Consider the following 14,274-nt stretch of genomic DNA (forward strand, 5'->3'; position numbering starts at 1 on the left):
AATGAATATACAATTCTTGCTCAATAAGTCCACATATCAGTATAGTTCCTCTCTGGGGAATCACCAGGGTCTATTACACTCCAAACCAAGTTGTCGCCCCATCGCACGCAACAAGGTGGGTGGAAGAGACCTCACTATCTACATGCCAATATCGGGCCCGACTAGTTGATAACGGACCCATTCCTTGAGCTGGTCAGACTTAACCTAACATTGCCCCCTCCTCTAGGGAAGGTAAGGTCGTACCTCCTTCCAACCGACCATGACACAGTGGGAGACGCGGCCTAACGGTATACGGTCCTCATGCGCTCATGCATCCACTCAGTCTAGACATTGGAGTAACCTCTAGAACCAAGAGGGTTCTGAGACTTTCACCCAAGGATATCTATAGCACCCCATGTAGAATAGATTTTCGGTATCCCATCTAGCCATATATGATATGCCTATGGAGGCTACAACCTTGATGTCGCTAGAGCGTATAGTGGTCATATCACAAAATGTGAGATGCATGAGTCATACCATCCAGTCATGCATCAAACCTATGCGTACCGTGCGCTCATGTGGGGTAACTTTGCCTATCATGCAGTCCCATAAACAACCGACACTATGGCATATGCAATAGTCAATCATATCTCATAACAAACATGTAGATGATGCATATGGGCATATATTATGATGCTATGCTGTCACATACTCATAATCGGTATCCATAACTAGCATCGACAATTGACCTCGACAATGTGGACATTTAACTAACATTGCCCCCAAGGAATGACCCACATAGAACCTATATGGACCTATGGCCTTACACAAGGGCCAAATATATAACACCATGGGCCTCACTCAAGAGCTTAATACACATCATGATGGGCCTTTCACATGGGCCTAACATACATCACAATGGGCTCCATCACCTGGCCCTCAAATGCATCACAATGAGCCTCATCACATAGGCCTCATATACATCACATTATGCCTTAAACAAGGGCTGAATATACATCACAACGAGCCTCAAATACAGGCCGCATATACATCACATTGGGCCTTAAACATGGGTCAAATGCACGTCACAATGGGCCTCAAATACGGGCCGCATATACATCACATTGGGCCTCGACAATCAGCCTCAATATCCGGCCTCGACAATCAGCCTCGACAATCGGAATCGAAATCGACAATCGACCTCAACAATCAGAATCGGCCTTGATAATTGGAATCGAAATTGGCCTCAACAATTGGCCTCGACAATCGCAATCAGAATTGTCCTTAACAATCTACCTCGACAATCGAAATCGGCCTCGATAATCGGAATCAAAATTGGCCTCGACAATCTGAATTGGAATTGATAATTAGAATCAGAATCAGCCTCAGCCTCAACAATCGGCCTCGACAATCGAAATTGGCCTCAACAATTAGAATTGGAATCGAAATCAGCCTCGACAATTAGAATCATAATCGACCTCAACAATCGGCCTTGGCAATCGAAATCAGCCTCGATAATTGCCCTCAATAATGGAATCAAAATTAGCCTCAACAATTGGCCTCGACAATCAGAATCAGAATCGACCTCAACAATCGGCCTCGATAATAAGAATCAGAATTGGCCTTAATAATCAGCCTCAACAATCGAAATAAAAATCAGCCTCAACCATCAGCCTCGATAATCGGAATTGAAATTAGCCCTGACAATCAGAATTGGAATCGACCACAACAATCGGCCTCGACAATTGAAATTGGCTTCGATAATCGGCCTCAACAATCAGCCTCGACAATCAAAATTGGCCTCGACAATCGGAATCAAAATCGGCCTCGATAATCGGAATCGGCCTCAATAATCAGAATCGGAATCGGCCTCAACAATCGGCATATAAACAAGGTGGGGTCCATAGATGGACAGTCGATCAACCATAATATAAAGATCGACCCATGACCATGGCTATATTAAATATGATGGCACAGAGCCATCCGTTTATGGTGAATGAGGCCCACTTATTTGGGTTAACCCACTTAGAGAATGGTGCGAATGGGCCTAATAAGGCCTATGTGAAGGTCATAATGAGGACATCTAACCATCATTACACATCAATGTGGACATCTAACCAATATTGCTCCCAAGGAGTGGCCTACATTAGGGATTCATACATAACATAATGGCCACACATACATCACATTGGGCCTCATTCATGGGCCACTCATATATCGCGTTGGGCTTCATACAAGGGCCTCGAACAATCACAATGAGCCACGCCCATGGGCCTCAGATACATCTCAATGGGCCGCGCCCATGGGCCTTGGATATATCACAATGGGCCATGTCCCATGGGCCTCCAAGCTATCGCAATGGGCCTCATCAAATGGGCCGTAAATGCATCATCATGGGCCTCATACGTGGGCCTTATATATAAAAAGTGGTTAGCACTGCTTGGGCCTCATATGCATCAAATGGGCCACATATCTAGGCCTCGAATACATCATATGGGCCACGCTAGACCGGCCTAACAATACAAATAGGTGGGCCCCACACATGGGCTAATTACATCATGATGGGGCTCATAGATGGGCCGCACCAATGGGCCTCAAGTGGGCTTGGACCACACCAAAATCATTTCAATAGTTATAGGTGTAACATGTGTACCACTATACACTATTATTCCACGGGGTACATGGCCCACTAATGATGATCAGCACTATCCAAACATTGCCTATGTAAATCTGCATCATCTAAACATTTCCCATGCAAATCAGCACCATCCAAACATTGGACAGCTCAACCAAACATTGTCCAGCATCGTCAAGCATAATCTGGATGGTGTGGATGAAATAATACATCATGGTGGTGTCCACGTGGTGGCCCACTAAAGATTTGAATCTGCCTTAGTTTAGTCTCAAGCCTTAAAACGGGCTTGCTAAATGGTTGGACGGTGTGGATGAAACACATCAGGTCAAGGTGGGCTCCACACACTGCCATGGTGGGGTCCACTCCTGATGATGGACGGACGGGATAAAATACATGTAACATGATGGGGTCCATGCAGTGGATGGTGTAGATGAACCCATACAACGTGGGATCCACAGAACTTACTAGCGTCTGATACGCTAGCCAATCCCTTTCCCAATCAGGTGGGTCCCCACTTAAGGCCCACCACATATTATATTAATATATATATGTATTATAATATATATATATAATATTTTATTATTATTTTTTTGAAATGTGCTGCATGTCCAGCGTCCAGATGGACGGCTGGACAAAATACATACATCAAATGGCCTCTAGTGGGCCTCGTGTGGGGTGGGTCCCACGCAAATAGGTGGACGACATTGGTTAAACACATATATCATGGTGAGGCTCCACACATGTGGTCCACACCTAATATACATATATGTATTGTATATATTATTATAATATTTATATATATATATATTTATTTTATTATATTATATATTTTTTTAAACAGATCAGCATCCAGGCCCTGGACGGCCTGGATAGGGGTACGTGTACAGGAGGTTTTTCCACCATCTAGGGATTAGATGGTGGATGAAACTCTTACATCATGGTGGAACCATGTCTAGTGGGCTATTCGTGTTAGATCAAGTGATATTTGTTTTTACCTCCGTCCAGGCTTGATCACTGGATGGTATGGATCCTACATCGGGGTGGGATTTTCACCGTCCGGATGATGGATGGCATGGATAATATCATGCATCAAGGTGGGCCACAATCCATCACACAAAGAGAGAGAGAGAGAGAGGGAGAGATCGGATGGAGGGGCCCCGCCACTATGGGCCCCTCTTTGATACAAAGAATACATCAAGGTGGGTCCCACTACATGTGGGCCCTTAAATCACAAAACTAAAATAAAATAAAATGACAAAGATGTAGATCCAAGATCACCAACCATCTTCTTCTTGCTCCCTTGGCTTTCTTAACTTCTCGGCTTATTCTTTAATGGAAGATGATGAAATTTTGATGGTTGAGATGGGAGATGAGAGGGTAGGAAGTGGGCCACACTAGAGCTTCTCCATGAGAATAGGAAGGTTCGTACGCAGGAGCTTGGGGTTGCTTGGGAGATGGGTTTGAGAAATGAGAGAGAGTGGTTTGTAAGGAGAGAGAGGGATGTGATGGAGTGATGGATGGGAGAGAGGGATGAGTTGTGTAAGAGTATTGTTGACTTTTAGGGTTGTTGTGTAAGAGGGGTATAGGTTGTGATGGGTTGAGAGATGTGTTGAGTGATGGGTGTACTTGAACCTTGATGGGTTTGATTGAGGTGACATTAGGGTAGAAATTCTCTTGGATTTTGCAACGTGTGACATTTTTCTTGAACTGAACGCGGGCCCACATCTTCTGGCCTGAGTATCTCTTCAGCACGCCGGATGTGGCGTCGAAACTTTGGCGACATTGGGATTGCAAGGATATAAGTTTCGAGTTGAGCCAACTCAAATATAAGGGACACGACTCATGATCGTGCGTAAATGACGATAACAGATCGTGGGTCACCGAAATTCGACTGGGAGGACCGTGGAAGCCTATGAAATGGTACAAGCTAGGATACGAGCCTTACAACAATGGCATTGTATAATTGGACTATAAAATTTTCAACTGTTTAGGTGATAACGGAGTTAGTGGCGGCTTCCTTTGTTGTCTCAGATGTTTCGGCACAAAATAAAATTTCTTCTTTATTTCAGCTGTTCTGGATCATTCTACCTTTTCTATTTCTTCTTTCATCACCTTTACTTGAATGTCCTTTAGGACTTTGTTTTCATCATTGTTTCTTTCTTCTTTAACGAACGCCTTATAATAACTGGCGTCTGCAAAGAAGGCCTAAGCTTTTGTATAGGGCTTCGCATTAGCCATTACTTTATACTGTATCCCATCTTTACAGTATTTGAAGCATTGATGCAAAGTAGAGGGTATAATGTCGTACTGATGTATCCATGGCCTTCATAGGAGAAGATTGTATGTTGTTACTGCATTTATAATATGGCACATGATATCAGTAGTTAGCTTTCTTATCTCTAACGTCATTGTAATTTTTCCGAGTGCACGTTGCCCATCTTGATTGAAGCCCTGTATCATCATTCCACTAGGGCATAGATCGGAACAACGATAACCCAGTTTACTCAACATTGAGAGGGTAAGAGGTTCACTACTGACCCAATTATCAAGCATGATCCGTTTAACCTTCTTTCCACAGATATGGCCTTCTATCATTAGTGGCTTGTTATGCCTTACGGTGCAGATCAAATCATCATCAGAGAAGGAAATGACTAGCAGGCAGTCTTCTTGCTCTTTGTACTCCTTGTGTTCCATCTCCGCCAGCAAGGTTTCTCTGACATTATGATTGGACAATGCTTGAACTAAGCTTTGCTAAAATTCCTCTAACAACTTAAGCGCATCGTAGATGCTTAATCGAGCCGGTATGCCCTTCAAATGATTTACCACATCGTAGGTCACTTTTGTTGTCTCATCCTTCTCTTCTTTCTTATCATCATCGTTCTGTCTTTCGACAACTTCTCTTCTTTTGATTCCTGTTTTCTGCTTCGTAGGGCTTGTTATCTTCTTTCCCGATCGTAGCATAATCACTGCTACCTTTTTTGTCATCTTACAGTCCTCTTTCTCTTTCTTTTCTTGGGCCTTTTCCCAGATTATGAGTATATTCACTGTTGCCATTGCATCCCTTTCTTTTTCTTTTCCAATCACTATTTCACCTCTATCTATCATCCGTTGTATTATACATTTTAATGTATAACAATTCTCTGTTGGATGTCCCACCAGGCGATGTTAGCAGCAAAAATCTCTCTCTTGTTCTTGTCATGTCTTCAAGGCGCTTGGGTTCTGATAATTCTATCATACTAGCTTTTAGCAATTGGTTCATCATAGGGACAACATCCTCCCTATCGAACGCAAACCCTTCATAAGAATTGAGCATTTTGGGCCTTTTTCCACTGTAACTGTTTCTCGACTGGTTCTATTCTTCTATCCGTTTTGGTTTTTTATCTCTTGAGTCCCTTGCATCTTTACTTCTCTTTTCACAATCTGTAATGACCTGAAAAATTTCGTGCTAAGACCCGAGTATTGCCTTTATTTTCCTTCGAAGTTATTTGTGGGTTAATTAACGCTAAACTCGATTGCTTGTGAAATTAGCATCAATCACTTTAAATTTGATCTGCAGGACTCAAAACCTGTAGAATCATTAGCGTTATGTTACTCTGAAATCTGGGATTCAACGCTAAATCCAGTTGCTCTTGGAATTTTTTAGAAGCTTTGGATCCGACCTGGACCGCGCATTAAAAGTCCGATAGCGATGATCTTAGACAGTTATGGTCACCATGTTGGACTTAACCATCACCTCAAAAATCAAGTCCAGATGATGTCCTGGGTTGATTTGATTAAGTCCGGAGTAAAGAGTGTGAGAACGGTGAGAAATTATATATGATTTTATGAAATCTGAGTCGTGTTGTTTGTGCGACAATTTTAAGCAATCTGACCATTGGATTCTGACCCAATTTCACCCTCGGATCAGGGAAGATGGCCCAGGCATGTCATGATGCTTGTGGACCTGATCGAGTTTCGGTAACCGTTGAATTGAGTGTGGTCCGCCACGGCTGATCTGTAAATCCGATCGGTACGAAAACTCAGCCTGACCTAGATCCATGGTCAGTGAGCTTAAGTCCGACCGCACGTGAAGAAAGGACTATCAGAAGTGCTCCGTTGGATCGAGAGAGGCCTGAATTGGTTATAACCTAAGTATACCTTGGCCCTGGGGCTATTTTCATCAATGTTAGGCCTATATATAGACCTTAAAACCCTCACTCTCTTTTCCATACGAATTTCCTAACCCTAGCTAAGAAAGAGAGAGGAAAAGAGAGAGAAAGAGTGAGCGAAGTTGGTGAATCATCTTAAGATTCTTTCCTATTACTCTACATCCTTAAACCATCACTTTTGAATCGTTATTCCGGCGATTCTAAGTTCCTTCTTGGGTAAGTTAATCTAACCCTAATCTGTTTTAGAGCTTAGAAGAGTCTATGTGTTGATGTAGCTCATTTCTATTCTTGCCTTAGATTATCTTGTCGCCGTTGACGAAGACATATCGTCTGAATCAGTTCGGTGTGCTTTTTCTGGTTTAAGGTGCGGACTATATTCATATAGGTTATGGTTTTCAAGGCTTTCAATGTTAGTTAATGGTTTATTCTTGTTGTGGGTGCTATTTCACATGCCAAATGCTATGTTCGTTTCGCGTTCCTGATTGTATGTGTTATATTGAGATTTGTGTATTCTATGTATATGTAGGAAGTATCGTATATATATAAAATATGAACACGTGCTTGCCATGAATAACTGTCTTGTATTTTTGCTAGTTGTATGTGTGTCAACTCCTTGTCAAACGGAATTGTCCAAATGCATGTTTTCCAACATACGTCATGTATGTTGAACTATGTAGTCTAAGTGTTTGTAGAAATGTCTGAATGGTCTAAAGTGTAATATATTATCCTAATTGTGGGCGTTGAGAAGCGATTCTCAACACTCCTATTAGTGTGTATGATTTCCTTCATGCAAGTCACATTCTTTGTTGTTTAACTTCAAGCACTACTTATGTTGAAATCCATGTTAAGTTGATATTCTTGAAATGCCCACATACAGTATGATTTGAATTGTTGTTCCATTACTGTTTTAAGTATTGATATGAATATCTGTCGTAATGGAATGTGTTTGGGACTATGAAATAGTCCAAGAAATCGGTAATCGGCCTTGAGTTTGTGGCTGAGGTTGCTTTCGCCACGAAGGACGTGATTTGACGAACCCAAGTCGTATGAGAGTTGTTGGCAGTGGTTTGGCCACACGGAGTGTTTACGCACTCTATGTTGTTCAACCCAACGTGCGCTCGTGCTAGTCGAGTTCGTCAAGTAACCCGATTGTCCGATGTATATTAACCATGTATGGACGCTAGTGTTTGAATCTAGGGTACTAAACTTACCGACGAAATTCCGTTAACCGTTGTACCTTGATCCGCTAAGACTCATGAGCTGGGCATGGTGGTATGGGACACCATGATCGAGCTGTCGGCTTACGCTTGGGTGACGAGCCTCCCCGAAGTGACCAGTGAACACACCAGACTCATGAGCTGATTATGGTGGTATGGGACACTATATTCGTGTTGTCGGACCACATTGATTGGTGATGAGCCCTTTATAGTGACCTCGAGCATACCTTGACACTACAGTAAGGCGACGAGCCTTAGAGTAGTAATGAAGGTATGATAGGCGTGCATTGATTGGTGACGAGCCCTTTGCAATGACCTAAAACCATATGATCGTATGAGATGGCCTAGGACTGACGACCCTAGAATGGATCACTGTGTGGAATTTGATATGAGGAAGGTACCTTAGCTTCCCAATCCTGCTGTATGAAAAGGACTAATAATAATTTGGTAATCATGTTCATGCACCGCATTTGCATGTGGGTGGAAGTCGTTGGCACTGCGCGAGGATGTTATGCGTAATGTAAGATGAAGACGCTGAGGGAGGAAGGCGAGGGCATGCATCATCTATACATACATCCTTGCACTAATAAGAGTAATTAGGACATGTTTGATTGTTCTGCTTCATCATTACTGCTTAATTAAGTTGATAACATGTTAACCTTTGCTTTATTGTTCCACTGAGTTGATCACTCACTCCCACATTCTGGGACGGTGTTTAAACACCAACCAGACTCCGTCTTAGATGCAGATCTTGATGCGACCCCTGAGGCAGAGCAGGAGTTCGAGGATGATGCGGCCACATTTTCGTTTATGCAGTTCTTAGGCGGGTTCTTGTGAGCCATGTCTTGATGTGCGGGGAATTCTGGGTTATTGTAATAGATGATGTCATTTAATACTTGTACTTTTGATAGTAACACTTGTAAGTATGACCTGGCATGTATACGTATTTCAGGGACTTGCACATGTACACATATGTTTCTATAAGTCTTCCGCTTGCGTTTCTCACTTATCCCTGAATTATGTTTGCAGTTTGGCTTAATCTATCCCATGTTTTATGTACTCTTACAGACAACATACATCCATCATTAAATATGTTGCATAAGTGATGTTTTGAAACTCGGGAGCTGAGTTATGCTCGACCCCCGAATTTCAGGGCGTGACACAATCGAGGGTATTTGTGGCCATCCTGCTAGGTGCTCTCCTGGCTATCTCATAGTAAAATGCTGGCATCTTCTGAGTCATCAGCTCTAAAGCATGACCCTTAGTGGCTAGGTCACGAAAAGTTCTGATATCTGCGCTGTGAGTTTGAACGCGATTCCTATTTTCATGGACTTTATACACATCTTGACATATTCCCTTTCTTCTGGCAGTTGCCTACACGAGGCTCCCAATGTCTTCCATCTATCTATAAACTTCTCTACTGGCTCCCCCTCTCTCTGCCTTACAGAAGACAATTCTGTAATACTAACATCACGCTCTGAAGATAAGAAGTTTGACATGAAGGCATCCTACATTTGTTCCCAAGTACGCATCGACTTCGAGGCCAGGCTGGAATACCATCGAAATGCGTTGTTTGTCAGAGATGATCCAAACAATCGCAAGCAATACTGAGATATTGTAGAAAAATTCTCCATGCTAGTAATAAAGTGCATTAAGTGCTCCTCGGGTGACCCTTCTCCATTAAACTTCTGAAAATCTAGATGTTTGAAGTTGATTGGGAACGGGATGTCTTCTACCTCTCTTGGATACGATGTTTGGTATCTGAAACGACCAGTATTCTCATGCTCTCTCTCTACTCTGATAGCTTCTTCGACGACTTGTCTCACCTTGGCTTGTGTCATGGTTCTAACTACTGGGATAGACCCTAGTGATCCTGCCCTCTGTGGTTGGAAGACTTCAGGTTGGTTTTCTTGCCCATTCATTATGCCCATCATTGGGGGAGCTGCTATCTAGGATACATTGTGTGCAAGAGTCACTAAAGCTTCTATGAGATTCCTACACTCTTCCATTAGTGCTCTCTGCACTTCCTCCATTTCATTCATACAGTTCTCTGTAGTTGGCATATTTTCCTGGTTGTTCCAACCATATGTACTGTAGCTTCTCCACTCTCCGACGAAGCCGTAGGTGGAGTGGGGCAGGAATATGTTGACATAATAGGACTTACGAAGATAGGGGATAATGGAGTTTCATTCGACTTCTCTGCTCTCCCGTTGCCATTGATTGATTGGGGTGGTACCGACATTGGTGAACTTATTAGTAATGCCTTACCCTTTTACTCTTTCGTCCATCTGACTCTTAGGGCAACTAGAGCCAGGAAGTTGCGCGACATTAATTGTGAAACTATTCACCCGGGATATATCACAGGAGGAGCGAGTTCAGGATTTCTCCTAACAGCATTACGTGTTATCGGTCCACTAACTCTTGGCGAAGGTGGATTCATTCTATGGCTTCTTGTGTTCCGTGCTCTTGTCCTGCGAGACATTACAACAGTCCAGTCCTTGTCACCTTCCGGTGCTTGAGGCGAAGTAGATACAACTCCAGCTAATATTTGGGTTGAGTTGTTTTTGCTTGTAGAAAGTTGAGCCTTGTGTTTCGAAGGTTGGTTCGACGCATATTCTACCATGAATCTGTTCACAGTAAAATAAAAGTTCACTTTCCTTGTAGAAATTACCATTGGTTGTAATTTGCAATTTGATTCCTTCAGTTATAAAATGTAATTATAGTTAGTACTTGAAAAATCAAATAATCTATCTTAGAGATGAAGGGAAGGATGTTCTTACTAAGAGTCGCCATTTTGGAGTCGAAAGTCGCCAAACTTACAATGAAAGTTCTATAATACTCTCAATGTTAATATTAAATAAGATAAGTAAGATCCCTAGCAGAGTCACTATTTTGTTTCAAATAAGAAACAAATGCATTTGATTTGGAGGAAATTATCTTATTCGAACATAATAAAGAGAGTATATGAATAACGATCATTGTTTTATTCATACTAAGTTCGTTTACATCCTTTAATATCCCTTGATTCTAAGATAGATCATTTGAAATACATAAATTGAAATTAACAAAATTCGAATGTCGAATCTCGAATTAAGCAGCATTTCGACAGTTGCTTTGATCATCTCCTTAAGAGGAATGCTGTGTTGATTCGATCATTCAATTTTTCCCCTTTTAAGATTATGCCTTGTGCAAAACGAGAGCTTGGAGCAACGAAGATCGAGCTGGACAATTTTGAAAACACTTCGGCCCTTTTTGTAACTGGCCATATGATGGCCTAGTTGCATGACACGCTCAACAAGTTGTTGATTGCACAGCCTACACAACTAATTTATTGGTTGCACGGCCTGCACATCCAATCTCTGGCTTCTCCTTCTCACCTTCAGTCTTCCTTCAGAGCTCTGCTCCTCCAAAATTCTGCTCTCTCCCAAATGAGAGGTGTGGGGTATTTATAGGCCTCCACAAGTGCGAACCCTTGATCTTTGTGCCATGCGGCCTACTTTGCATCAAATCTGACCATCAATAATAATCTATATCTGATCTTCGTTGTGTGACCCACACAATAGGGAAGTCAGTTGCGCTACCTGTGCAATGAAGGAAATCCCTTACGTGGTCGGTAAAATGAATTAGGTTGTTTGTGTGGTCCGCGCAACTAACTATTGGTTACGCGACCCGTGCAACTACTAACAAGGTGCTTAATCTTCTTCTTTCTTCCTCATTCTTCCAACTCCCTTTTGATCTTCTCCCCTTTTAATCATTTTTCATTATTTTTTATACTCCAACAACAGTTTGATGTCATCGAACCACTTATGCAGAGTTGTGCAGAATTACATGGAGTGCGTAAATTTAAGGTAGTTTCCAGATTTTTCCAAGGAGGTGCGAAAGGTGTTGCACAACTATAAATAGGAGTTCCTAGGGCATCCTTGGGCATATATCTAGGGTTTCGAGGAGTGAAGCACAAGGACGGAGAGCGGTCGTCAAGCATTTGTCTTCTTTCCTCAGTTTTTTATGTTTTCTTCTAGGGTTTTAGATCCAATCATGTCTATGGGATGTTTCTATTGCTTTGATTCATGTTTATGATGAATTCTCTTTGATTCTAGTTTGATATTTAAGGATTACTTCCAGTTTTTAATGATTTATTGTGACTCAAATTACAGTAGATCTGCAATAGCTTTAAGTATCTTATTTTCATGCTTTGAGATTATGAAGTTAGTAAATCTTGTTATTCACCATCGTCCCTTGGACATGGTTGGGTGATGGAATCCCTTCTAACCTTCACAATTCTCCCATGTTGATTGTGGAATTGGTATATCCTATTGTTTGCCATTGTCTACTGGGCATGACTAGGTGGTGGAATCTCTTCCAGTTCTCACAACTCTCATCCATTGAGAATTAGATCAAAGGAAGTTGAGATTTGGTTTCATTGAGATATCTTCCAACTGGATAGGATAGGACTCCGATTCCAATTATGTCCTTGAACCAAGTAATAGATCTCCCTGATTGTTATAAGTGGATCCTTGAAAACCCTAGTTCCCACCTTTGAATTTCTTAAGTTTCTCATTAAATCTCTCACAATTTCTCCCTATAATTCTATATTTAGATTTACATCTTCTTCTAGTCCTATTTCTAGTTGCTTTCAGAATATTCACAAGATTAGTCCCTGTGGATTTGACCTCGGTCTCACCAAGATTATTACTACATCATGATCCTACACTTAGGGTTGTGAACAAGCTTCTAGCGCCGTTGCCGGAGATTAACAGTTGCATTTTTCTGAGATTAACTAGTTTTGGAATTAGTTTAAGATTAGGGTTTTTCTACTTCCTATTTTTAGGTTAGGCTTTTTTTCTGAATTATTTTAAAAACTAACTTAGCTTTCTATTTCTAGGTTTAGAAACTTTCCTTTTCTGTTTTTAGGAAGTAATTTACTTTCTAATTCTAGGTTTATAAACTTTCCTAATTTATTTTTAAAAACTAACTATTTATTTTTTATTAGAAACTTTCCTTTTCTGTTTTTAGAAATTAATTTACTTTCATTTTCTATTTTTAGAAACTAATCTACTTTTCTTTTTTTTTTTAGAAACTTTCCTTTTTCGTTTTTAGAAACTAGGTTGCTTTCTTATTTCTTTTTTAGAAAGTAATTCACTTTCCTTTTTCTTTTGCAGGATCCCAATATAAAAACTTCTAATTTGGTAACTTCCTTTTAATTCTCTCTCTTTCTATTTCCCTCTTTCCTTTTAGGTTTAGGTTAGATTCTGAAATAGTGGGCTGAGAGTGTTTCATGCCTAAGTGGGTTCGTGATAACACTCGACGTCTTGAAGGGTTATCTATCCATCACACGATTAGACGCCACTCGAAATCCACAGAGTTAACTGAAGTTATGGCTTCCAATCAAATGACCAATTAACCTCTAAATCCACCTCAACATAGGGTTGAGGAAATTCAGGATGAAAACGAGGTGCATCAAGCACCCCCGCCTCGTACTTTACGAGAATATTTAGAACCGGTGGGGGTGAGCACATCTTCTTGTATGGATTTTTCAAAAAATACAAGACATATGGATATCAAGCCAAGGGTGATCTAACTCCTTCCAAAATTTCATGGACTTGAGTCTGAAAATCCATATTTACACATGAAAGAGTTTGATGAGATCATAGCCACCTTATACTTTCCGAACATGTCCGAGGACATGGTTAAGCTAAAACCCTTTCCCTTCTCATTTAAAGAGAAAGCTAAGACGTGGTTGCATTCGCTACGTCCACAATCTATTGGCAGATAGAACAACATGACAAGGGAGTTCATTAAAAAAATTTTCCCATATTATAAAATGAACGCCCTTAGAAAGTTGATCTTGAACTTCGCCTAAAAGGAAGATGAAACATTCTTCTAGTGTTAGGAGCATTACAAGGATCTTGTCAATTTATGCCCACAACATGGTTTTGAAACTTGACGAATAACAAGTTTTTTATTTATTTATTTTTTATTTTAACGATGGGTTGACTTCTTCCATGCACCAAATGGTCTAGATAATGTGCAACGGGGAATTCATGAACAAAGAGGTCGATGATGTGTGGGATTATTTTGACAAGCTTGCTGAAAACACACAATCATGGGACATCTCCCCAAAATCTAACACTAGTTCTAGGCCTACTCAATCAAAGGAGATGGGGGCGGAATTTATCTTTTGAAAGAAGATGATGATATGAATGCTAAAGTGGCTACTCTCACAAGAAAACTTGAGGCCATGAAACTAAAGAAGGATAAGGATACAGAAACTGTTTGTGGTATTTGTGCTTGCAAC

At 41.1% G+C, this 14,274-nt stretch overlaps 1 non-coding gene across 1 annotated transcript; it reads right to left on the reverse strand.

Moving 5' to 3' along the window:
• Positions 1-13,806: 13,806 nt before the first annotated feature.
• On the reverse strand, positions 13,807-13,913 carry LOC131224532 (small nucleolar RNA R71). The gene has a single exon (XR_009161008.1). It is a non-coding gene; the product is annotated as a small nucleolar RNA R71 (small nucleolar RNA).
• Between the last annotated feature and the right edge of the window lie 361 nt (positions 13,914-14,274).

This window comes from Magnolia sinica, chromosome 13, assembly GCF_029962835.1.
Source record: "Magnolia sinica isolate HGM2019 chromosome 13, MsV1, whole genome shotgun sequence".
NCBI classification, from domain to species: domain Eukaryota; kingdom Viridiplantae; phylum Streptophyta; class Magnoliopsida; order Magnoliales; family Magnoliaceae; genus Magnolia; species Magnolia sinica.